The sequence below is a fragment of the Castor canadensis genome, chromosome X (genome assembly GCF_047511655.1).
Source record: "Castor canadensis chromosome X, mCasCan1.hap1v2, whole genome shotgun sequence".
Lineage (NCBI taxonomy): Eukaryota > Metazoa > Chordata > Mammalia > Rodentia > Castoridae > Castor > Castor canadensis.
The window spans coordinates 40,472,238-40,497,003 of NC_133405.1; the positions used below are offsets into that span (position 1 = coordinate 40,472,238).

The following is a 24,766-nucleotide window of genomic DNA, read 5'->3' on the forward strand; positions in this document are numbered from 1 at the left end:
ATTTCACATAGACATTATAGACTACAGACATTATACCACATCCTTTGGGGCATATGTAGTGCAGTGTGGATAACTTAGGAAATATGGTATACTGCTACCCCTGGATTTGTCTCTAAAGCTCTATCAAGTAGAATCCTGGTGGCCTGGCCTGGACTACATGTGAGTTCAAAAGTTTCCATTTGCTCCCTAGCTAAGGATATGGATGAGACACAGTCTGAAACAAACTCTTTTATCATTTCCTTCACAACCCTTTCCTTTGTGTTGACACACACTTTCACAATACTGCTAGCAAGAGCGTGTGTGGAAAAGGGTGCACACACCCTGGGTTTGTTTTCTTAAAACACTGTTTCTTAAACACTTAAATCTTTTCTCTCCTCCAGACCCAATATTTCTTCTGTTCTACCAGACAGACTAGGAAGGTGCAGCCATAGGAGCAACTAGGCCTTAAGGGGAAATAGCATCAGGAATTTCAACATAGCCAAAAAATAAGGTATCTTTTTTCTCATTCCCTCTCTTTCTGAAACATGGGATCTTTTGGTTCTTCTTTCTGCCTCTGTCTGTCTCTCTCATTAATGCTTTATCAACTGTTTATAAACACTGTATTGTCATTTGAGTACCAATTTTACATACATTATAAATAAAATGCCTGATACTCACCCATTTACTCTTTCCTATACAAATTTCAAATTCCAAAACCTAATGTAATTGGGCCAGACAAGACCCACCAGCTGAGATGTCAGTTCTTATCTGAACATGCTTCCCTATAAAAGTCACTCTTTTGTGAGCAAAGAAGAGTTATCAAAAAAGAGATTATGAATTATTTTAACTGCTTAACTCTGATCATAATCAATTATCAGAGTGCCTTTTTTCTCACAAATCAAATGAAGATGGTGAGAGGAAAGAGGCCTTGCAGATATTAGAACATTAGCTCATTAAGATAAGGATCTCATATGATATGATACTATTATCAGACTTGATTTCAATTTGCTTATCAAATTAACCTTGAGAAGAATGAGTCTGTTAAGAATGGAATGGATGTCCACATAGTTTTGATAAGAAACAAGGGGAAAGTTTAGTATCTAAATCATGTGTTGTTCCAAGAAAGATTTTGGTCCTGCAGGATTCTGATCTCATCTATTCTCAGGACCAGATAACTGACTCACCTGTTACTTCTAAATCAGTATTTCTAAAAAAGTTCTCTCATAAGATGATTTAATTTTATGTCTAGAACTCCTAGTAGTCTACAACTATGTGATAGAAGAGGATAGAAGGTATTTACTCGTCTATGGGCAACATTTAACTTTCTGCTCGAATTATATTAGATAAGCAAGTTTGTTAAATGAATGATTTAATTAAAAGCTTAGTCTGCTTGCAGAATGCAGTGAAAGGTAGAAGAAGAAATCAGAAAAAAGAAAGAGAGAGGAGTGAGGTTTGAAGTGATACAAAAATATCAATTTTGTTTATTTGATACTTGGCAAAAGCTTGTCCCAAAAGTAAGAAAGAACTAGCTTGAAAAGCTGTGCAGCTTTGCAATGACCATCTTTAACTAAATTGATCCAACAACCAAGCTTCTGTTCTCATCTTACTCTGGCATCTATCATTACTTTAGATTTTTTAAAGTCAGTTTTTAGTATTTGAATATTTCCATTAAAGCAATTTACCTTCAAACCAGTGTCTGCCTTCCAGCAAAAGCTGGAGTTGTAAGTTTAACTACATTTGCTGAAATGTTAATCTATTCAAAAAATGAACAAATAAATCAATGATATAGAAATAGAGTTCATATTTAGTCGATGCTGCTTTTCTTTACAAATATTCATTTGAAAGAATAGCATGGAATATTTAATGACTCATTACATAAAAGCTATATTTAAGGTAAAATAAGATTTATATGAAATCTTTTGTTATAGTGGCTTTATTCTTATAACTTGTAGTTATTTTACATATATATAGTACTTTAAATACATTTAAAAAAACATTATAAGTAGAGCTAAAGTTCTGTGACCACTTGGATTTTGTTTCTACTGTTAGTATAACCATTTTCTATCACCTATGCTGTGTTCTGTTGTTTCCCACTGCTTATTTGGCCTGCTTTGGGTGAAGGTCTCTAACAAACAGGCCTCACTCTATTGAAAATCCCACAACTTTCTCCCCCTGTGAACTATGTTCAGCAACTTGAGGAGAATAAACTTGTGTGGATTGTACTAGCCTGATCATGACAGGCTATTCCCTTAGCCTGTCATTTCCTTCCTTGCCTTTTCCACTTGGAGTACTCTAATTTTTTTTCTCTGCTGTGATCAAATCTCAATTCATGTTTGAAGTTTTTCCTATGTCTATAATGTATATCCTGTGTATACAATGCATAATCACATAATAATAAACCCTGGAAAGGGCTGGTGAAGTGCCTCAAGTGGTAGAGTGCTTGCCTAACAAAGTGTGGAGCCCTGAGTTCAAACCCTAGTACCTCTATCAAAAAAAAAAAAAAAAAAAAAAAGCCAAATTTCTTGAGTAGGACTCTGGAATCCATCTCTTATAAGATACCTTAAATCAGTTACTTAGCCTTCTTGAGTCTTGGTTCCCTTGTTTGCAAAAGTGATACCTACTTCATAATGCTGTTAGTAGAAGTAAATGAGTTCATATATATGAAATATAACTGTTACTACCGATATTGTAACATCTTTAATTAGAATACTTCTCCTATTTTATTATAACCTATTCTTGCCTGCATATGTTCTCCATTCCTCAAGAGCTGCCCCCATATCACCAATTACTTTGCTTCACCCTTACTTCACCTTGTTCCTACCGTATACTTTATAGCATACACCCTTAGTGCAATGCCCACCACTTAGCAGGTACCCCACAGAATGATGTCAAGCTCCTTAGTAACAGAATTCTTCAACTGTTACATGCTTTTAGGGTATTGACCATACTAGCTACCAGCTTCCAAGCTATATTACTTTCCCTTTCTCTTGAGAACAAATAAAAAGAGATGCTTTGGCTTACTACTTGGCCTTCAGATGCAGTGAATAGTCTTGAGTTGGCAGCATACTCTGTGAAGAGGTTTTTTCAGCCCCTACCTCTACACTTTTCTGCATTCCTTATACCTTATTTTCTCCTTCCCCACAGTTTGACCTTATTCCTCACTTTTTACTATAGAAAGTTTTCCTGTAGAAGCAGTCTTCTAAGCTATTTTGACAGAGTGCCTCAGACCTCTGGGCCCAATTGATTCTGATTTGAAGGTCTATGCTTTCATTCTTTGTGTCCCTTGCTAAAATTTTGAAACCAATTGAGTTCAAACAAAGCTGCTTTTCTGCCTGTATGCACTATGTTTGTTCACTGCCAACTTGAATCAAGCCTCTTGGCTTTTAACTCAAATGATGATATATTGAAAGATTTACTGGCACATTTCAGTTAAGTGAATTCTGAACTTAAAATGTAAAAATGTACCTGTAACAATCACAATGAAGTTAAACACGTTTCTAATTAAATGCTACTGTTTGGCAATATCAACAAACAGATTCATAGGCTACATTACAAGTTCATTAGAAAAAAATGAGCACATTATCTTAGCTTTGCTGGAAATCACTAGAAAAGTTCATATCCACTGTAGTGGGATATTTATGCAGAATATTCAGAGAAATGGACCTGATTAATAGTTAATGAAATTTATGCCACTATAATGTTACCATAAAATTAGCTTAGCTTGTAGGAATGTTTTAGAGTGAATCTTCTTTTTGAATAGGATACTTTATTAAAATAACCTAGCAATGTTTTAAATTATATTATATGCACACTCTCAATCTAGCAGACTGTTATTGCTCTTTTATTTTCTACTTTAGTGTTTTCTCTTCTACTCTAGTATTTCCATTCCCGTGAAATATTTTTGAACTGAATTTTGGAAGAATTAGTAAAGCACTCAGTAGAATGAGAATTTGAATTATTATTTAGTTTCAGAAAGAACTCCTGGCCTGGGAGTACAGAGTGTTACTAGTGGTTGTTGTTTAGGATTTTTCAGGCATATATATTTTGACCTTTGTCAACTCTCCTGACTTCTAAAAGAATGAAATATTTCTCTCAGACTATCTTAAGATCCTTGACTGCTCAGTTAAATTGGCTGCACAAAATATTTTTTTTTAGCAGTACTGGGATTTGAACTCAGGGCCTACACCTTGAGCCACTCCACCAGCTCTTTTTTGTGAAGGGCTGCACTATTTCCGCAGGCTGGCTTTGAACCACAATCCTCCTGATGTCTGCCTCCTGAGTAGCTAGGATTACAGGTGTGACCTATTGGCTCCAAGATGTACAGAACTTCTTCTTAGAAAAAAACAATACAAAACTGAACTTCATTGGGAGCAGGATCTGATTTTTCGCTGTTAAATAATGGGGGTTCCATCACTTAATTCCACAACAAAATGAGAATAATAACACATTGAATAGTTTTTATGCCTCAAATGAGAAAACAGAGGTATAAATATTTTGAAAAATAACAATTTAAGAAATATTATTTTCATTCTTTATATCATCTCAAACCCCACTGTTATTACTGCTTTTTAATGGATATAGGGTTGATAAGTGTTCAGTGCTTTCAATAAGTTCCTATAGAATACTTTCATATGTAGGAATTTATTTTGAGTAGATGTGTACTGTCCTAAGACAATTTGACATTCAGTAAATGATAGGCTGTTTTTATAAATATTGGTAGTGTCTTGTAGTTACAGGCAAGTTGAACCTCTACATCTCCTCCCCTAAAAATTTGCCAAAAGCATCATTCTATGCCTTGAAGACCTCAAATATTACAAAATGGCCCTATTCTACCATGTTAGATCATGGGACTTACACAAATCTACATGATCAGTTACCTATTTTGAACACTGTACATTTTCCCAGTTGGAAAATATTTCTAATATCCCTTCTGCTTAATTTCAATTATGATCTCTGAAGTGACAAGTAATCACCTCTTGTTGTTGCCTCCTAATTAGAATACTTCTAAGATACAGAATAGAGTTTTTACACATTCACACAGCACATGGTTTATACTAATGCACTTAATGCTAATTTCAATGTAAACTCTGTAAGAGTGCCATTTTGCCATTTTGTGGAAATGTACTGTATTCTGTCTAAGTACTATTATCAGGGCCTCATGTTTTTGTTTCTTAAAAAAGTAGGTTAAAGTACATGCAAACCATTCATTTTAATAAATATTTCCTGAGTACTTATTATGTACCAAGCGCTGCCCTAGGTCCTTGGGGGATTAAAAACTAGGCATGATTTAAGTTTTTTACATCCTAATGAGAAAAGGGGTGTTAAACCAATAAGTACCAACACTATAATATTTGCTATAAAAAATAAAATAGAATGTTATGAGATCCTTTAAAATATCATAAGACAGTGTTTTAAAAAAATTTATGGGAGGAGATAGAAATAATTCATCTTGTGAATTAGAATTACAAATACTAGTTATCATAGTTTGTTTCCTTTTTAATGTCTTTACATCAAAAATAAAGATAAAAAGCAAGAACATTTCTAAGAGGGAAAATAATTTTATGTGCCATTGCATGGTTTAGCTGACTGAAACTATAAAATAGCTTAGCAACTGAATGTCATAAGAATTAAAGGCACTTCTATTGAGTCAATAAGTCAATGCATTACTTCTGTTCCCTTGAGGAAATCAGCTTGCTACATGGACAATTCAAGATGCAGTAAGGTTGTTCAGTAGCTAGTAAGGAAAATAACCATGGCAAAGGGAAAAGTTTTGGGGGTTTTAAATAATTTCTTTTCATTTTTATTCACTGTGGTATGTTATAAAATTAAGCAGAAAACATCAATAGACTTCAATTATACTAGGGAGAATAATCTCAAAGGCAAATTCTGGTTGTATGGAGTAAATCCTTGTTGTTCTGAGATCTGACTTTTTTTACCCACATAATTTTGCTTTTTGGTACTGGGGTTTAAACTCTGGGACTACATCTTGAGCCAGTTCACCAGCCCTTTTTTGTGATGGGTTTTTTCAAGACAGGGTCTCATGAACTATTTGCCTGGCCTGGCTTCAAACTGTGATCCTCCTGATCTCTGCCTCTTGAGTAGCTAGGATTACAGGCATGAGCCACTGTGCCTGACTAATTTTTTTTTTAATTGGAATTTCCTTCTGACACTACTTAGTGCATTATAAGCTTGATGCTTTTCATTATAGTTTAGAGCTCTGTAATTTTTTATATGCATGCTCATAGAGTTTATATATTATATACTATTAAATTTACATAATTTTAGTGTTTTTATTTTAATCATTGAAAAATATTATTAGACATGTAAAGTTTATTAGCTAACAGAAAGTGTTTAGATAATGTCTGTTTGTTTTGGCTTTCTATAGAATGATGAGTAAATGAGTAAAGCAATTGTCAACAAAAAATTTTTTATTAATGATAGTGGAGTTTGAACTCAGAACCTTTGTGCTCGCTTGGCAGGTACTCTACCACTTGAGCCACACTGCCAACCCTCAACTTATTTTTATGGTCTTCCATTTAATTATTAAAATGCCATTTCATTCATTGACCTTCTAAGACTTTCACAAACATCAACACTGAAATCAGAAAAATGCATACAACAACAAAAAACACCAGCAAATTTACTGTGATTGACTCTGAACCTTTTCAGAATCAACCAATATTTCAAATTATCCTATCAACTTTCATATCATACTATCATATCAGATTCTTCTAACAACTTGTATTTTAAAATCCTTGGATTTTCAGAACAAGAATGTACTGAAAATTGTCATAGAAATTAAATATTTAGAATAGTGACTCAGATATAGATGGACAGAGAAACATAAACACCAACATCAACAACAATGACAATACACATACTATCTCTCTCAAGAATGCCATAATTTGGTATCATTCCCTAATGATGACAATATTGCAATACTGACATTGAAAATCTCATTGTCTCTGTATTTTGGAAGATGACCATTCTATATATTCAATGAGTCAAAAGTCTGCAAAAGTCTGTTGTCTCTTTGATTCCTTAATTTATTTAACAATATTTATAGAGTGCCAGCTATGTGCCAGGCACTGTGCTATGTTCTGGGTAAGAAGAGAAAACAAAGCAGGCACAGCTTCTTTCCTCATGAGCTTATATTCTAATACAATCTTTGATCCCACAGACACAGAGATAGCTAAATACCTACATACATACATCGTGTAGTTGAATTTTATTTTTAGCAGTATGACAAAGAAGAGGTATATGACTATATAGAGATAAAGATATGTAAATAGGTTGATACACAGTAAGATGTCGATTAGTATTTGTTTATTGACTTATTCTTTTCCGTATAACCAGTTTGGTGATAGAAATCATTGAGCTAGAAACAAACACTACTAACTAACTCTCATTTTCTAAAGAAATACTCTCTCTTATATGCCAATTTTGGCCTAAATTCCATCCTGGAGGACATTTTAAGAGGTTTTACAACATTCTCTGTTCTTCTCTGAAATCTTCAAGAGAGGATTAGATATGAGAAAGAGTTAGACTGGGGGAGGGAGTTATGCATGGTTTTAATGAGGGAATAGTGTTCTTGGCTTTTTTTCTCTGTGCCAAGTAAGGGGGATATTCCAAAAAGACCATTTAAAGACTGGCCATACTTTTCAAGAAGGAAACATGAGCATTGCTCTCCTCAGTTTAGGTGCTTGCTGAGATGAAAGCAACAGCCTCACCTGATGGCCTCCTGAGAAAGATACAAGATGGATTTCTTGAAATTGCTGTATAGTTGTCCTTTGAAATTTGAGAACTGATAGTAACATAGAGATGGTGTCCATTTGTGGTGTAAAAATTTCTGGGGGATGGAGTCTTGCAAAGGTAGCCACTATCAACTGTGTGTACTGAGACCACAGTGTAAAGAGCCAGGAGCAGAAACAAAGAGTGAGTGGCATCTTCCAATCAGTTTGCTCTGCCTTTTTCATTTTTTGTTTTTTGTGGAACTGGGGTTTGTTGTTACTTTTGGAGGAAAGGAAAATCTTAGTAGCTCCAACAGGTCCTTTAGACTTTAGACTTTAAAGTCCTTTGGACTTTAGAGGTGACCTAGCAGCTCCCAAGGCAAAGCAATCGGAATTCCAATTCAGATAAGAAGTCAAAAGATTGAAATATGCCCAGGAGTGCTATACCAGGATCACATGATAGTTCTAGTTTTAGTTTTTTCAGGAATCTCCGTACTGATTTACACAGTGGCTGTACTAATTTCTATTCCTATCAGCGGTATGTGACGGTTCATTTTTCCCTCTCATCCTCACTGCATCTGTTGTAATTTGTTTTCTTGAGGTTAGCAATTCTGACTGGGGTGAAGAGGAAACTCAATGTCATTTTTATTTGTATTTTCTTGAATATAAGTCAACATACAATTGAGATACCTGCACACCTATGTTTATAGCAGCACTAGTCACAATAGCCAAAGTGTAGAATCAGCCACGGTGCCCATCAACAGATGAATGGATAAAGAAAATGTGGTATATATATACAATGGAGTATTATTCAGTCATAAAGAAGAATTAAATTGTATGGCTTGCAGGAAAATGAATGGAACTAGAGATCATGATGTTAAATGAAACAACCATATGGAGAAGACAGATATTGAATGCTGTCTCTCACATTAAAAGCCTCAGTATGTTCATATGTAAAATGGATGTGAAAATATACCTCATGGTGCTTCTATGAAGGTTAAATGAGATAATGCAAGTATATAACAAACTTTAGAGTTGTCCAAAACATAGTTGATATTTGCTTAATAATAAAATTATGTCTACATAAGATACAAACCACTGAAGACAGAGTTGAAGATAGTAAGAGAAAAACAAATTATCAAACTGGACATGATCATAAAAGTCAAGTACTTTAACCTCATTCATCATTCATTGATGAATTGGTGATTTATGGTCCTGCTTTGTGCCAGAAAATGTGCTCAGTAACCCTGCAATTCCTGTGCTGGCAGCTTTGACTGTGATAGTGAACTCTTTCTTCCCTCTATCTATTCTGTTCACTGTCACATTCTCAACACATAAAATAGTGCTTGGAACATAGAAGCATTTGGTAAATATCTATTGATAAATGCAAGGGGACCTTAAAGCTAGGAAAGAAAACAAACATACATAGGTGAGAACAATGAAATTTCTTAAGGGGTGAGTGAGTCTTTCAAGTCATTCCAGAAAGGCAGTGTTTTTACTTCATCCTGCATTCTGTATCTAAAGACCACCACAGAAAATGGCAGCCACATTGTACTTTTGCCCTTCCATCAAGCTTTTTCTTTTGCTTGTTTTTGGATTTTTATTATTATAGACTCTACTGTGTACAATATGCACATTCTACAACACCTCTAGAATGCAAAAATGTAGAACACATACATCCTTTTTGTTCAAGACTTTCTCTAGCAGTGAAATTACTTCCTCTTACCTAGAGGTAAAATCTGAAGGCCAGACATTTTTTGCTCCAAAGCCTGCACTTTATGTTAGATCACAGTCTCTCTAACATCATTGGACTGTATAAAATAAAGTACTAGAGCATCATATAATTAACTTTTAAAATGAAGTATACATTTGTATACTATACTATTTTACACTTTTCAAACTGCACATTGTATATATATATATATATATATACAAATATATATCACTTTCTTTTGCATAGGAATACATGTAAACATACACACATATATATTCTTAGGCAGAGGAGATACTATTTCTACTATTTTGTAGATCAAGAAATTAAAATTTATAAAAAGTTAGTAATATAACTGTTAAGAGGAAGTACTGAAATTGGAGCTCATGTCTTCTATTGCCAATTATTGTGCTCCTTTCAATATATCACAATGCCTCCATGGTCCTTGGAAAGTACTGTTTCCTCCACAACCTTCTTCAACTTTAGTTTATAACTTAAGTCTTGTAGAAGGTATCTCCTAGTAATACCACTTGACATCAAATCATGTATATTTTCCATTTATCTTCTGGGCCTCCGTGTCTCATGTAATAATAATGGTGAATACATGTTGAGCCTATGATATACCACACAGTGTCCTTAGCACTATGATAAGCATGCACTGATTCACTTATAGCTTACAGCAACCGTATGAGATTCCATTGCAATTCCATGTTATAGATGACGGCACAGAGACTTGTCTAGTCTTTGAGAACTAGTAAGTAAAGAAGGTGGGCTATGGATGCAGACAACGTGGCTCTGGAGTGCCTGCATGCATTTCTATCCATTTCATTCTATACTACCTGTGATTTATTTTACTTTGCTTTTGACTAAATATTGCTTTGTAAGTGGTATTCAATCTTGTTTCGTTTCTCACTCTTAATTGGCAGGCTACAATCCAAGTTTTTCAGTACTTCGCAGAAGAACTGTAGGCAGAGGTTTAATACAGCATGGAAGCAGTTCAACAAGTGATTGGAATGGGAATATAGTTCCTTGAGCACAGAGAATACAATTTAAGAATCTTCTCTGGAGCAGATAAAAGGTCTGAGCAAGGCCAGGCATGATGGAGCATGCCAATAATCCCAGCTACTCGGGAGGTGAGGCAAGAGGACTGTGAGTTTGAGGCCAGTCCAGGAAAAGTTAAGGAAACAAAAAACAAATATAAAGAAAGAAAAAACAGAGTTAGGGGCATGATTCAAGTGGTAGAGTGCATGCCTCGTATAATCGAGGCCCTGGATTCAATCCTCAGTACCACAAATTAAAATTTTTTAAAAGTTCCAAATAAGCTCCTTTTCTCTTTTTCTTATTCTTTGAACCCCACATGTCAGGGGATATTGGACACAAATGTGAAAAATTAACATGCCTTTTTATATGTTCAATTTTCTTTTCCTGATGTTGAAATTATTTTCTAGGCATTAGAATAATTTTTGAACTGATGATTCTTAATCTTTCCATCCAATGCCCCTGATCATCAAAAACACATACTGGCAAGTTAGTTCCAGTGATGAGGGTGACATTTTGTGACTTAGGTTGACAAATGAGCTCACAAAAGAGTTACACCCACTTATTAGAAGTCTCTCCCCTTCCAGTTACTCCCCATGTTATAAACACATGCTTACCACAGCTGTCTCAGAAGCAAACAGCTGATTCTGCCATTTGCCTGCCTTAAAATATTCAGTAGTTCCTCTATGCTTATGGCAATGTTTTTCAAAACTGGCTTAAATAACAATAACATGGAAAATTTGAAAACATATACTGTCCAAGGAAAATTATGTATTTAACAAGCTCCCTGAGGGATTTTGATACCCATTCAAGGTGGAAAGCCATTGACCTTTCTCAATTGAGTACACTCTCTTTAGTTTTGCATTCCAGACCCCCTTCCCATTGTCCTGTTCTACCACTTCCATCCTTACTTTCTGGCAAGTCTACATTTCAGTCATCTTTATGTTCCCCAAACCCAGAGTACTGGCTTTGCACTGAGCAGGCCATGCTGCGTGGTTTATAAATTGACCTTGTTATTTCAGTGTTCTAGTCCACTAAGCTAAGTAGCCACCATGGTGTTGTAGGAAATTATATTGGTCTGTGTCCTTTGCTTACTCTGCTACTTTTCCTTTCTTCCTCATCAAACTTGGTGTTGCCTGAAAAATGAAACTTCAAAGTGACATTCTGTTTTTACTTAGTCATTCAGCTTCAGAGAGTGATCACACCAGAATGGAAATGTAAAAGGCAGAGGCATTCCTCACGTTGAGAAAAGCAACCTGCAAGACATAACAGAAATCATATTTCAGTCCCTTCCTTCATCATTCCACATTAATGATTACAGTTTTGAAGTTTAAAATACTGATTGTCTCCTGTTCCAAGAAGCCTTCAATTTATCCACATTCCAATTTTTTCCTCAATTCAGAAGGAAAGATATAGTGCCAGTTACTACTTTTACTTTCTTCAGATCAAAAGAACACCAATGCTTCTAACCCACACAAAATGGGTCTATTATTCTTATTCATTCTCAGTATGTTGATGTCTTATTGTCCCTGGCTCCCTTGAAAATAATGCTGTCATCTATAAGGTCACTCACTTGTGCCCTGCTCTCTTCTTGCTACTAAAATTCTCTCTAATGGAAATGGGAGTTTTGCCAATATGAAAAGGCTCAATTTTTAATCATTTGGTGTTCAAGTTGATATTTTGGGAAGAAAAATAAGCTAAATCAAAAATGTGCTGCTTTATGTGTCTTTGGGCATGTGTTTTCAGTGGCACTTGGGTCTGTGGTGTGCATGCATGTGTACACATAGGGGACAGAGGGTGCTCAAATCCAGCCTATGGTCCACATGTACTTTGGTGCAGTGGTGACTAACACCAGGAAGAAGGGGTATCTTTATTCCTTTCTCAAAGATTATATTTGATTGCCAAACCATGTGCTTCAGGGACCATGCTTTTCCTGATTTAACTATTCATGGATGGTAGCTTTTTAAATTTTCACCGAAACCCATCTAGACTAGAATTCTCTATGAATAACTGTTATGTTCATACATGTGTTTATATGCATTAATTAAATTTGTGTGTGTGTGTGTGAGAGAGAGAGAGAGAGAGAGAGAGAGAGAGAAAGAGAGAGAGAGAAAATGTAAGATCACACATGTAAGGACCAAGGGGGGTGGCAATTTGTATAGACAAAGTAAGCTTGTACCTATTGTGGTAAGAACAAATGTTAAGATCATTCTCCTTCAAGGTATTAAGCATATGTGCAAATATCCCCTCCCCACCACAATGTAATGGAAACTTTCCCTCATAATGGTGGTATGATAAGGATGATGGAGCACTGGGATAAGAATCGGCAGAACTGAGATTTGTCCTACCTCAGTTCTAACTCTAAATTGTGATATTTCCATGTATATATGTATGTGACCTTCAGTGAGTTTTATAACCCCCCAATATTAGTATGTCAACATTCTCATCTACACACATGTATTCCTCAGGGTTCATTTTGCTGTCCCTATAAAACTCCATGTGTGCAAATGTGTTGTGTGTGCATTTACCTTTATTTTCTCAAAGAGGAAGAGTAGCTGGTTGATACTTTATACCACTCACTTTTCTTGCTCTGTCACCTCTGGTACTTCTCTATAAGATTTGTAAACTTTTCATCTACAGACTGCCTTAGAAAAAAAGCTATACAACTTTTCAAAAATTAAGCTGTGGCTTAAGGGTGTAGCTCAAGAGTAGAATGTGCTCCTAGAATGCATGAGGGCCTGGCTTCAATTTTCAGTACAATAATTAATCAATCAAAAATAAGGTCTTTATTAATTAAACATAGCAAACCTGGAAAAGTTTTAAAATTTCTGAAAATCTCAGAAAATGCCAGTTGATTCAAATAGACTTATGTAGATTCTTTTCTTTCGTCAGTTCAACAAATATTTATTGAGAGATTATAAGATGGCAGACACTGACCTAAGCATTAAGGCCATGACAATAAATAAATTAGGCAAAAAAATTACTGCCATCATGGAACTTACATTCTAAATTGTGGTATGGAATATGGAGGAAAATAGGCAAGGCATGGCAATAGAATGCATGAGTGTGTTGGCATGTGTAAAGGAATTAGAAGACTTTTCATTTTGTAGTTTTTAAAAGGGTAGTCAGAAAATGTCTCACTGAAAGGATAACATTTAAACTAAAATGTGAGGTAGTTGAAGGGGCTTTATGGTTTAGATATGAAGTATCCCCCTAAAAGTCTCATTTATTGAGGGCTTGGATCCCAGCTGGTGATGCTATTGAGATGTGATTGAATCACATAGCTGAATGGTCTATTAAGAGGTCGGGCTTGGTGGAGAAAGTAAGTAACTTTAAATAGTTCTTGTCCCCAATCCCTCTCACTGTCCCTGCTTCCTGGCCACATGTGCCTACTGCCTTAATATTTTGTCTCACCTTAGGGTCAAAGCAATAGAGACAGCCAACAATGGACTGAAATCTCTGGAACTGCAAACCACAATAAGCCTTTCCTTCGTTAGGTTCTTTTTTCTCAAGTATTTTGTCACAGTGTTCAAATGCTGCCTTACATGGAGAATTGGTATCAAGAAGTGGGGACATTGCTTTAACTACACCTGACCATGTGTTTCAGAAACTGTTGGAACTTGTTTGTGGGAAGAATTTGGAAAGGTTTGGAGATGCAGGGTACAGAAGCCCTAGAATTTTTTTCTTCTTTTCATTATATTATTGCTGTACTGGAGTACATTGTGACATTTGCAAATGTTCTTATAATATATCATAGTTGAATTTATCCCCTCCATCATTCTCCTTTTTCCAGTTTCATACATGAGTACATAATATTTCTACCATATTCACACTCCTACACCCTTTCCTTATATCCTCCTCCCTCCCATTAGTACCAACTCCCCAGACAAGACCTGTTTTACCTTCTTGTTCTTCATTTTTGATAAAAACCATTTTTGTTTAAAGTAGCTCTGTAGGAAGTTTCCTTGTGACATTTCCATGTACATATGTATTATAACTTGAATTGGTTCATGCCCTTTATTTCCCCCTTTCTACCTTAGTCCCCTTATGTTGATTTCAACAGGTTTTAAAATTGTATATTCATTTTTGTATAGAAAGTACATCACCGGTATTCAATGCCTCTTAACTTCCTTCTTTTACCCTTCCTCTCCTGTTAGTAACCTCCCCTTAGTGTAACCTATTTTTCCTAATATTGCTTATATTTATATTGTGTCTATCTCCAACATATGAGAGAAAACATGTGGCCTTTGCCTTTCTGAACTTGGCTTACTCCACTTAACGTGATGTTCTCCAATTACATCCATTCACCTTCAAACAAAATGGTCTCATTTTTCCTTATGACTAAATAATGCTCCATTGTATATTTATCCGACATTTTCTTAATTAATTCATCAGTTGTAGGGCATCTGGGTTGTTTCCATAACTTGGCTATTGTGAATGGTGCTGCAAAAAACATCAGAGTATGGGTGCCTTTATTGTATCTTGACTTACATTCCTTCAGGTATATCCCTAGGAGTGGTATTGCTGGATCATATGGCAGTTTTATTTTTAGTTTTTTTGAGGAGAAGCCCTAACATTTTGTAAGCAGACCTTAATGGGTGATTCTGGTAGGATCTCAGAGACCAAAATGCTGGTAGGAATGTAGACAGTAAAGACTGGAAGTTTCAAATGGGAGTGCAGACTCCATTGGGAATTGGACAAGAAGTCATTTTAGCAAACAACTTGTCTACATTTTGTCCATGTCCTGAGACTTGTGTGCAGCTAAATGTAAAGGTGATGGATTAATTAGCCTGGTGGAAAAAACCTCAAGGCAGCACAGCATTAAGGTGGCAGCATGAATATTGTTGGCTCCTTTTACCCAGGCTTACAGTGATAATTGGATGCTAAAGCAGAACAGAAAGTTTTGAAAAACTTGCAATTTTGCCAGAAAAGAAGCCTGCTTAAATTTTTGGCCAAGGAGGATGTCACTAAAAAGTAACCAAACACTTTGCATTAGGACAATGGATGCCTTGAGGGCATCTCAGGAATTGATCAGACTCCACCTATAACAGGTTCAAGGGTCTAAAGGAGTAAACTCATTTGAAAGACATTGCTTTGAGATGAGACATCCTGGGTGCCCTGCTTGAACTAAGTTGCCTAGGGAAGTGATTCCCTGCATTAGTTGTCCAGGCACTCTTACGCTGCTGAAGCCTTAGTTCAAGGACACAAATACACTGCTTCTGCTGGTAGAAGACTTTGGCATCATTCACATGATACTGGTGTGTAAGCATGCAGAATTTAAGAATTGTGGGGTCATAGAGGCTTCCATCCAGATTTTAAGGGAGGGCCTGGGAAGCCAGGCAATGTGTGGCACTGTCAGAATTCATGAAGGCAGCCCCTTAGAGGGGGATACATGAAGCAGTGAGAATGAAGTTGAAGCTGTCATGGAGACCACAGGGAATTAAAGGTGCCAAGAATGTAGAAAATCACCAATAAAAGCCACAGGCAGTGAGAGAACCAACCCAAGTGAGAGATGATGTGGGCTGCATCTAGCAAGACCATATGAGTAGGACAGTCCAAACCACATGGGGCCCACTACCATGTGCCCCAGATATTGGACATAGTGCTACAGGATTTAACACCTACCCTTTTTGGTTTTTGTCTTATTTTGGTCCCATTCTTCCTTTCTATGGTCTTATTCCTCCCTTTTGAAATGAGAATGTTTACCTCATTCCTCTCCCAAAGCTGTATAGAAGTACTCAACTTCATTTTTTAATTTTACAGGGACTCACAGCAAATAGTTTGCTTTGAGTGTTGGAGGAGACTTTGAATTTGGTCTTTTGAGTAACATTGGAAATGTCAAGGCTTTGGGGGCTCTTGGAGATGGACTAAATGCATTTTGTATCATGAGATGGCCTAGGGACCAAGGGTGGAATGTTATGGTTTGAATATGAAATGTCTCCCACATGCTCATGCACTGAAGGCTTTGCTTCAGCTGCTGGCACTATTAGGAAGTGATTGGATCATAAAAGCACAAGCCAATCCATTGATGAGTTCATGACTGAATGGGCTAGTAAGTATTTGGGCATGGTTAAAGAATGTAGGTTGTTGGGAACATGACATTGAAAGATATATCTTGGCCCCAGTTGCTCCCTGTATCCTGGCTGTCATGAGGTGTGCAACCTCCTCTACCATGTTCTCCTAGTGCCGTGATATTCTGCTCTGCCTCAGGCCCAAAGAAATGCGGCCAGCTGACAATGTATGGAAAGCTCTGAAACTGTGAGATTAAATAAGCATTTTCTCCTTTAATTTATTTTTCTCAGGTAGCTTGTCACAACAATGAAAAGCTGACTAACAAAAGAGGAGTAAACAGCAATCTATCACAGTGGACATGAAACCGATGTATTCTTGTCATGTTGAAGTAACAAGGAAACCAGTGTGACTAGAGCTGAGTAAGTTAGTGGAAAAATAGAAGATGTCAGAGAAGCAAAGTAGCAGCCTGTTGTGTGGGACCTTGTAGATTACTTCAAGGGCTTTGGATTTCACATTGTGTAAGAAGAAAAACCACTGGAGGACACTGAGCAGATTAACGATATGATTACTTTTGAATTTTCATAAGAACACATTAAGTGTTATATTGAAAATAGATTGCAGAAGCTAATATCTGAGTACAATGATTATTTAGGTGAGAAAATGATGTTAGCTTGAACCAGGGCAGCAGTAGTAGAAAGCAACAGAAGGGGGTTGGTTTTTATATCCATTTTGAATGTACAATCAAAGAATTTGTTCATGCAATGAATATGGGATGTAAGAGACAGGATGGCACCCAGGATAACTTTGCAGTTTTAGGCCCAATAACTGAAAGTATGTAATTTCTGTTTACTGATATGTCATCCACTGACAGTAGGAAGATAGTGGGAGAAGTAGTGTCACGAGTGCCTATTGGTTCAATTGAGTACAGAGAGACAGTACTCAGGAGACTCTTATTTCAGAGAACAGGGTTTTTATTCAAACAACTTCACATGGCACTTTCCTATGGATCCTAATGCCTGTCTCTGCTACCCTAGCCAGCCAGGAGTTACTCAGACCTTCCCCCAAGTCTTGTTCACTGTGTGACATCTTCTTAGCCAATGAGTGGGGCATAGCTGTGCCCCAGGGGATCCTCACAGCTGCCTTCAGTGCAGGTCCAGTTCACGGTTCACCAGCAACACCCAGTGGTTGTCGGGAGAAGGGGCACGCTCAGAAGTGGCAGCTGCCTCTATGTCATGGTCTCAGGGGGACTCCTGACAGCATGGTCTCCAATGTCAAGGAGGCGAGCAAGGCTTTGGGTTCTGGCCTGAGTTTATATACCCTGTGGTGACCTCACCACTTCTGTTATCCACACTGTCACCTTAGGGTTGGCTTATTAGCATATCAGTGGCCATCTTAGGTTTGGCTTATTAGCATATCAGCTTGTCACACTCCGTCTGGCTTCTAAGCCATAACACACACTAGCTAATGCTTCTTTATTTCAACAATTTTTCATGCTTTAATACAATACAATCCATCAATACAATAACAATCTTATATATGTTTACCACAACAATCCTTCAATGCAATAAAAATCTTATATGTGTTCACCACAGTCCACCCCCCCCACCCCCGTCCTTGAGGTCCTAGTCTTCAGCATAGGGCCTCAGGGATAAGTTCCATGGTAAATTGGAAGAGTTAATTAGCATCACAAAAGGGAACAATTCCCCTTTTGTGTCCATGTGGAAGCTGCAATAAAAAGCCTTTTCCCAACCAATGGGATGCCAGTGTCCTGTATAGCATGCTTCATAGCATTCATTTGTCTAGCAGTGACATGTGCCCAGTCTGGCATACATGTGGAAATGGACAAGCGTCACCACTGGGCAGAAGTGGGAAACAATGAAGAAGGTGAAGAATCCTGTTGTTGATGAATGTGGATGAATCTCCTCTGCAGCCCATTCTTGTAAGTATGTCCATGCAGTCCATTGTGTCAATGGGAGAATGGTGTAAATGGCACCCCCTGGTCTGCAAGCTGGTGCTGTGTCTTTTGCCAAGTTGGACCAATGTCCAGGTTTGCACTGTAGCATTATGTCATCCTCAAAGTCCACAGCCTTCAGTTGATTGTTGATGATTCTTGCACCAGTGCCTGCTCCTACATCTGATTGGGGTTGTGGAGGTCCAGCGTTGAGTCTGAAGATTGCCTCATGTCCATCGATGAAGGTCCCCAGTGCTGAGTAGCATAGGGTTCCCACGTTGGAAATGATGACACATGTTGCAGGTGAATTGAAGGTGGGTTCTAGTTCCACTGGATCCATGGGCTGTCCATCTGGATCACATATGATTGATGGTCAGGGAGGGCGTCTTCTGGTTCTTGAGATGTTGAAGGTGTTCGTTGTCCAGAAGGAGTTGATGGTGTCTCTTGTGTGATTATTAGTTGTGTATCTACAGGAGTGTGTGGCATGGACCTGACTATTTGTATTTGTTTTCGTGTGTGGGGAATTACACAAGTAATGAATGGAATATACTGTAAGCACGATGGTAAAAAGTGTAATGGGCCTGTATGTCTTGTGATATATAAGCCTGCCAAATATCCCCATGTTAGTCCTACTAGATAGAAGAAGAACAGAGTAAGGAAGAAATCATTCAGCATTATTTATCAAGCTTATAAAATCTATATCTATCAATAGTAAAAGGCTTCAAGATTAAGAATAAGAATATGAGGAGTGTGTATGTGATAGAAAATGTTATGGCTAGGACTATAAGAGTTATTTCTGGTTTAAGTGTTAAGTGTATTGTCTACTGGGCACCTATGGCGTTATCTTACTGGATGTTCAGTCCTGCAATATGAACAAAAAATCCATCCTATATTTCTTTTGTAAAGGGTTTTAAACCCTATGGTTTTGTTATTCTTGTATGTGTCAAAGTATTATTTCCAAATAAAGAATGCAAGGTATTGTTTAAGTGCATGTATCAGGATTGGTTTAAAAATTGCACAGATAGTAATATCCTCCAAAGATGGCTGGATGACTATAGGGTTATCCGTGATTGGCTCAACAGAATAATGCTTGGATTCTACTAATTGTAAGAGTGTTTCAGGTTGATTATGGAGCATATAGCTCCAAACTGAAGGATATGTGTGCACTTGTTGTGAGAAGTGCAAACTTATCCAGTACATGAGGAGGGAGCCTACCACTTGGTAGCGGCGTTTGTGCCCATAAGTGTTGTGAGGGTTTAGATCATGTTTTAAGATGTGTTTTAGGAATTCTCTATGTGTCTTGCCTTTGCCCTCCATTATATATTGCAAATCTAGCCTTGCAAAATCTACTCTCATCATCAGTATATAATCTTAACATCCTATTAATAACCAAATAAGCATCTGTATGCATTACATATGTGTAGTAGAGGTAACTCCAAGTTATTTCTTTAAAATAATTTCCTCCAAGGGTTTGGGGGTTCCATGTCCTCCCATTATTCATATATTTGTAATCAAAGGCATGGAAGTTGTGTATTGTTGTGGGCAATTAGTTTTCAAATTGCCGAATCAGCACTTTTCTTTTGAGAATGCCTACAATATAGGGAAAGTAGTTTTATTGCTATAACCAATATAAGTATGAGCACTGCATAATGCCATAAATCTCTTAGTCACCTAAAGGGGTTCCAAGAGGTGATACAAGAAATGTCAAATTTCACCAGTCTTATTAACACATCTCCTGCTGAGCAGTGAGAGGGTGTATATTTATGGTGGAGGAATGCCATTGTATCTGTCTCAGCCAAGTACACTGCCATCTTTATTTCTGCCAATTGTTTGTCCATGTGCTCAAATTCCTTATGGACTGCATCATTCATGTTTGCAAATTGTTTTGCATTTTTATGTGTGAAGTCCTTCATAATATCTAATTGTCTATTGGCTTCCTTTGCCATTGCTTCTTCTCTTGCTAAAACATCTGGAGCTGCTGCTTGTGAAAATGAGAAATAATGTTGTGTGGATACTACTCTCCTATCCCAGACCTGTCTCGAATAAGTAGTACTATTGAAAATTGGATTTGGCTGATGTCTGAAGGTGACATTAATTTTGTATGCATTCTCTAGGATAATGCATCCTTCTGGTCTTTCTTGAGTTCTGTCAATAAAGGTATCATGGGTTTTGTCCTGAGCCTCATTATCAATCATTGACATATTTCTGTACCAATACTATATGGTGTGATTATCACCTGAGCATATTAAAAATATATTGTTCCCTAGGGAAGTGGCTGTATCTCTAAGGGGTGTTATTACTAAGTCTAGTTCATGTACAGTATGCAACATGGATTCTGGTATAATATATATGTTTTGTGTGATAGGTATTGCCCTGTCTCTTGGATAAAAGTATGTAGTATTAACTGATTTATCATCCACTACTAAAAGTGTGGATCGTGGTATTACAAATTTATCTCCTAACTTTCTTGGGACTGTCATTGTGTAGTGGGCTGAGACTGCATTGTCTCAGAAAGTTTGTAAGAGATGTAGTTCACAATATCCATCTGCACAACTTGAATGGTATCTGTCATCTAATATAGTTTTAAAATGCGTTGTTTCCCTTCCTTGATCTGTTTGGAACAATATCCTAATTTCATCCATCATGGCATCTAAGGATTGTTGACCTTAATGCACTGTATTTCATGTTCCTGCAGGATTCATTGTTCTTTAAGCCACTGAAATCTTCCTATTGCCAACTTGTCAGATTGAAGCTGAGCATTCTTGATGGACTCTATTTCTAGTTGTAAGTGATGTACTATTTGTGTTAATTGACTCAGACCTCTTGATAGGGCTTCTATTGCCTCAGCCTGGTGTTTTGTAACCTGTTTCAGGTCATCCAGGGCTATGAAAAGTGATGCTGTTAAGGTTGTCATTACCACAGTTGCTACCACAGCTGCGATGACATCTGCCATAAAGAACTGTAAGGGCTTCCTTTTCAGTGGACTTAGGCCATATGAAAAGGTAGGTAGCTTTAACCCTTTACATTTCATTTCCTTAGGCACCATATTATTGAGATTTATTGTGAGCATAAGCTCTCTTATCCTGGGGTTAGGCAATATTCTTAAAGAAGTGTAAGTTAATGGTAAAATCATCAGGGGTTCTCTCCAGATGATGTGTCTATGTATACCAGAAGTATTTTCTGATATCCTTGGTACAAAGAGAACTTCCGGTTTATAATGTATGGAGTAAAATTTAAGTGTCTCATTCCAGCCTCCTCTATACAATACACATGGTGTATCTGAAAAGTCTTTTATCCAACATTTTTTAAATGAAGATTCTAAATGGTATTTGTGTCACAATCATATCCAGGCATAGAAACTGGTATTCCTTTTGTTGGCATTGCCCTTGGATGTATCATTTCTCCATCTAGGTTTGTGGGCTACACAGTCCACTGTATGCCATCTTCCTTTCCATGGTAATAGGAAGGAGAATGCATACAGGACACCAAAATGGTGTATTTTGGTTAGTCCCTGCATGCTTATCCCTGCATTGGATCATCACCATAATGTATTGTTGTCGGCTTGTGCTGTTTTATATATAGGTTTAACATGAACAAGAGGTCTAGCGCAAGCAGATTTCTTAACTTGATTAGAGGTTATCAAACCATCTAAGGTGTAATTAAATGTCACATAACTACTGATCTCATAGTATGTGATGTTTGTCCAATTTGTCATGGCTCTAATAGGTACTGGTAGCTGTTTATAATTTAACTTTTGGGCATTTAGCACAATAGATTTAGTAGCTGGTGTTACTAAGTCCAGTGGGATAGGTTGTTCAGCTATGCTAGATTGGTATGGTAGGGCTTGTCTAGGTATATATTGAGCTTCATGTATATATGTTGGAATATCACAATCTAAATTGCCTGGGATTGTGCCTATTCTATGTATATTTGAGAACTGGGTCTTATTCATTAAGGCATACACTGTTAGATTCCTGGTGGAGCACAGTATCATTAGAAAGGTCTTGATGTGAAAAATTTTGTGCACACAGGAATGACATTATGGCCACTCCTGTGGTATTGTTACCAAATTTGGGGTGAGCAATCTGTAGAGGTGCATCATATTTGGGTATCTCTTCTGGCCTTGGTAAATCCACAAGAGTGTTTACCAATGTAAGAAATCCCAAGACACAATGATAGTGGTCTTGTAATACCAATTCCTATTTAGTATAACCTTTAATTTCTTCCTGCTGGTGTAGTCTTTCTCTGTAATTGATCAGTATTTGAGCTGCAAAAGAAGGGTCTGTTGGTGGGAATGGTTGTGGCAGTAATTCATTTAAAATAATCAGGAATCTCCAATGGTGTACACCCAATGGGAGTATGTCCATCCATGCTGGTATATGTTGGAAGGACAGGTTAGTCACCTTGGGTGTGCTAACATAAGAACTGCCATGGTAATAGTGTAAGGCTCCATAATATGGCAAATTTGGGAAGTTAGCAACACACACTACTATCCTGGTATCATTTTCCTGCATGAACCATAGGATACTCTTATTCATAGCCACTTCTGGGCATATGTCCCCGTATGGCTCATTGGGATAGTCTAGATATGAAGTGGTCCTGCCTTCTGGGGGAGCAAAATTTGGTATAGGTTTTCTAAGTATATCCTGTGGTAATGTTGTGGGAGTACTTGGTATACTTAAAGTATCACTTCCTTCCTCCTCTCCATCATTTTTATTCTCACTATCCTCATACTCATAATCCTCACCTTGTTCATTCTCAGTTCCAAATTCTTGTCTGATCAATGGGGAAAAGAAGATTTGAGGGAATGATGTCTGTATAGCATCATCATAAGTATAGATGGGTTCCTCCTCTAAGGTAATCTCGGTGTAAGAACTGGGTCCCTTGGTGACATTGAATATACGATAAGTTGGAGATTTCCACATCATGGTGTTAAGTTTAATGTCTGCTACATATGTAGCATAAATGGCTGATTCAGTAGTGGCATTCCTCCGTAAAACACTTTCAATACATGCTGCAGGACTTGATTTAACATGACTGGCTGATGGAAATAGCTTCCTGCCCATAGGGTGGAAATGGAACAAATCACTGGTTTCAAAGTAGTCATTGCAGTAAGATGGAGCCACCCACTTTCCTGTAGCATAGCAATGCATATACAGAGCCCAACAGGAAGGCCTATACTTTAAAAATGGCTGTATGTCTAAGTAGTTCTATGGGACCAAGAAAATTGAGGAATTAAGTGTAGGATTAGGGTTGTGGGTTGCTAGGGTTTCATTATGAAAGTATTTAGTGGGTTTAATGATGGTGGTAGCATCACTGGAACCAATGATCCAGGATACACAAAGTATGGTTAGTAAATTTCTTGCACATGAGGTTAGTACTATTGGTAGTATTGTTATCGATATTGCCCTGGCACCTCCTTTCATGGCAGAGGGTATAATGGCCAACTACTGCAATTCCTACCCAAACTAGAATAACTATAGTAATGAGCAAAAGAATGCAGCGGTAAGTAGTATGTATGTAATTCAAGCAGTGCGATGCTAAAGATGGCATCGTGGTGCCAGCTTGTCTATTTTAGTGATTTTGAGGTTTCCCTTTTTCCCTGTTGTCCACACAGTGTTGGGTGCTCCTGAGCACACAATCTCCTGTGGAGAGAGATTATTATTGTGATCTTTTAAAGTAACTTTGTGTGGTAGGAGTACCTTATTACCTGAGTTACTACCCCTGGATTAAAAAATGGTCTGGGGAAGGCACTTTCAAAGGGAGAGGGTCTGCCAAGGCTTAATCTAGAGTTGAGCTCATAAGCTATCTCTAAAGCTCTACTCAGTGGCTGATCCTTCAAATACTGTAGTTTCAGTTTTAATAACCCATTATGTCTTTCTATGTTACCTGCTGCATGTGGGTTATATGATAGATGATAATTCCACATAACATCCATCTCCTGGGCCCATTTCTTGACTATTTGGCTAGTAAAATGAATGCCTTGATCTGACTCAATAATGGCCAGGGGGCCATATCTGGCCCACCAACACCATAGGGTGTATATGGTGGCCATAGCCTCAGGTCTTTTATGTGCTTTTGCCAGCATTACAGCAGAATGTACATCTACCATTGTGCAGGTATAATCTCCCTTATGTGTTTGTAATGGTCCTATGAAATCTATCTGTATTATAGCATTAAGGCAATTAGGTTTATACAATTCTAGTGGGGCTCTATATCTAAATCTTTGTTTTGTCATTGGGCAATCTGGGCAGTTTTCCACTGCCTGTTTACATTTTGTCCAAGACAGATCAATATTCCTTAATTGTCCCCAAGTAAACAATGCATGTATGCCACAATGGCCTA

General features: G+C 37.3%; 1 long non-coding RNA gene across 2 annotated transcripts; it reads left to right on the forward strand.

Annotated features, from left to right (window-relative positions):
• Positions 1 to 378: 378 nt before the first annotated feature.
• On the forward strand, positions 379 to 21,469 carry LOC141419773 (uncharacterized). 2 transcript variants are annotated; one of them, XR_012444465.1, is made up of 6 exons: positions 379 to 490; positions 16,761 to 16,889; positions 18,274 to 18,409; positions 18,590 to 18,735; positions 21,117 to 21,205; positions 21,294 to 21,469. It is a non-coding gene; the product is annotated as an uncharacterized lncRNA (long non-coding RNA). The 2 variants fall into 2 exon arrangements; XR_012444466.1 differs by lacking the exon at positions 18,590 to 18,735 and having other exon boundaries at positions 21,294 to 21,467.
• The last annotated feature ends 3,297 nt before the right edge of the window (positions 21,470 to 24,766 follow it).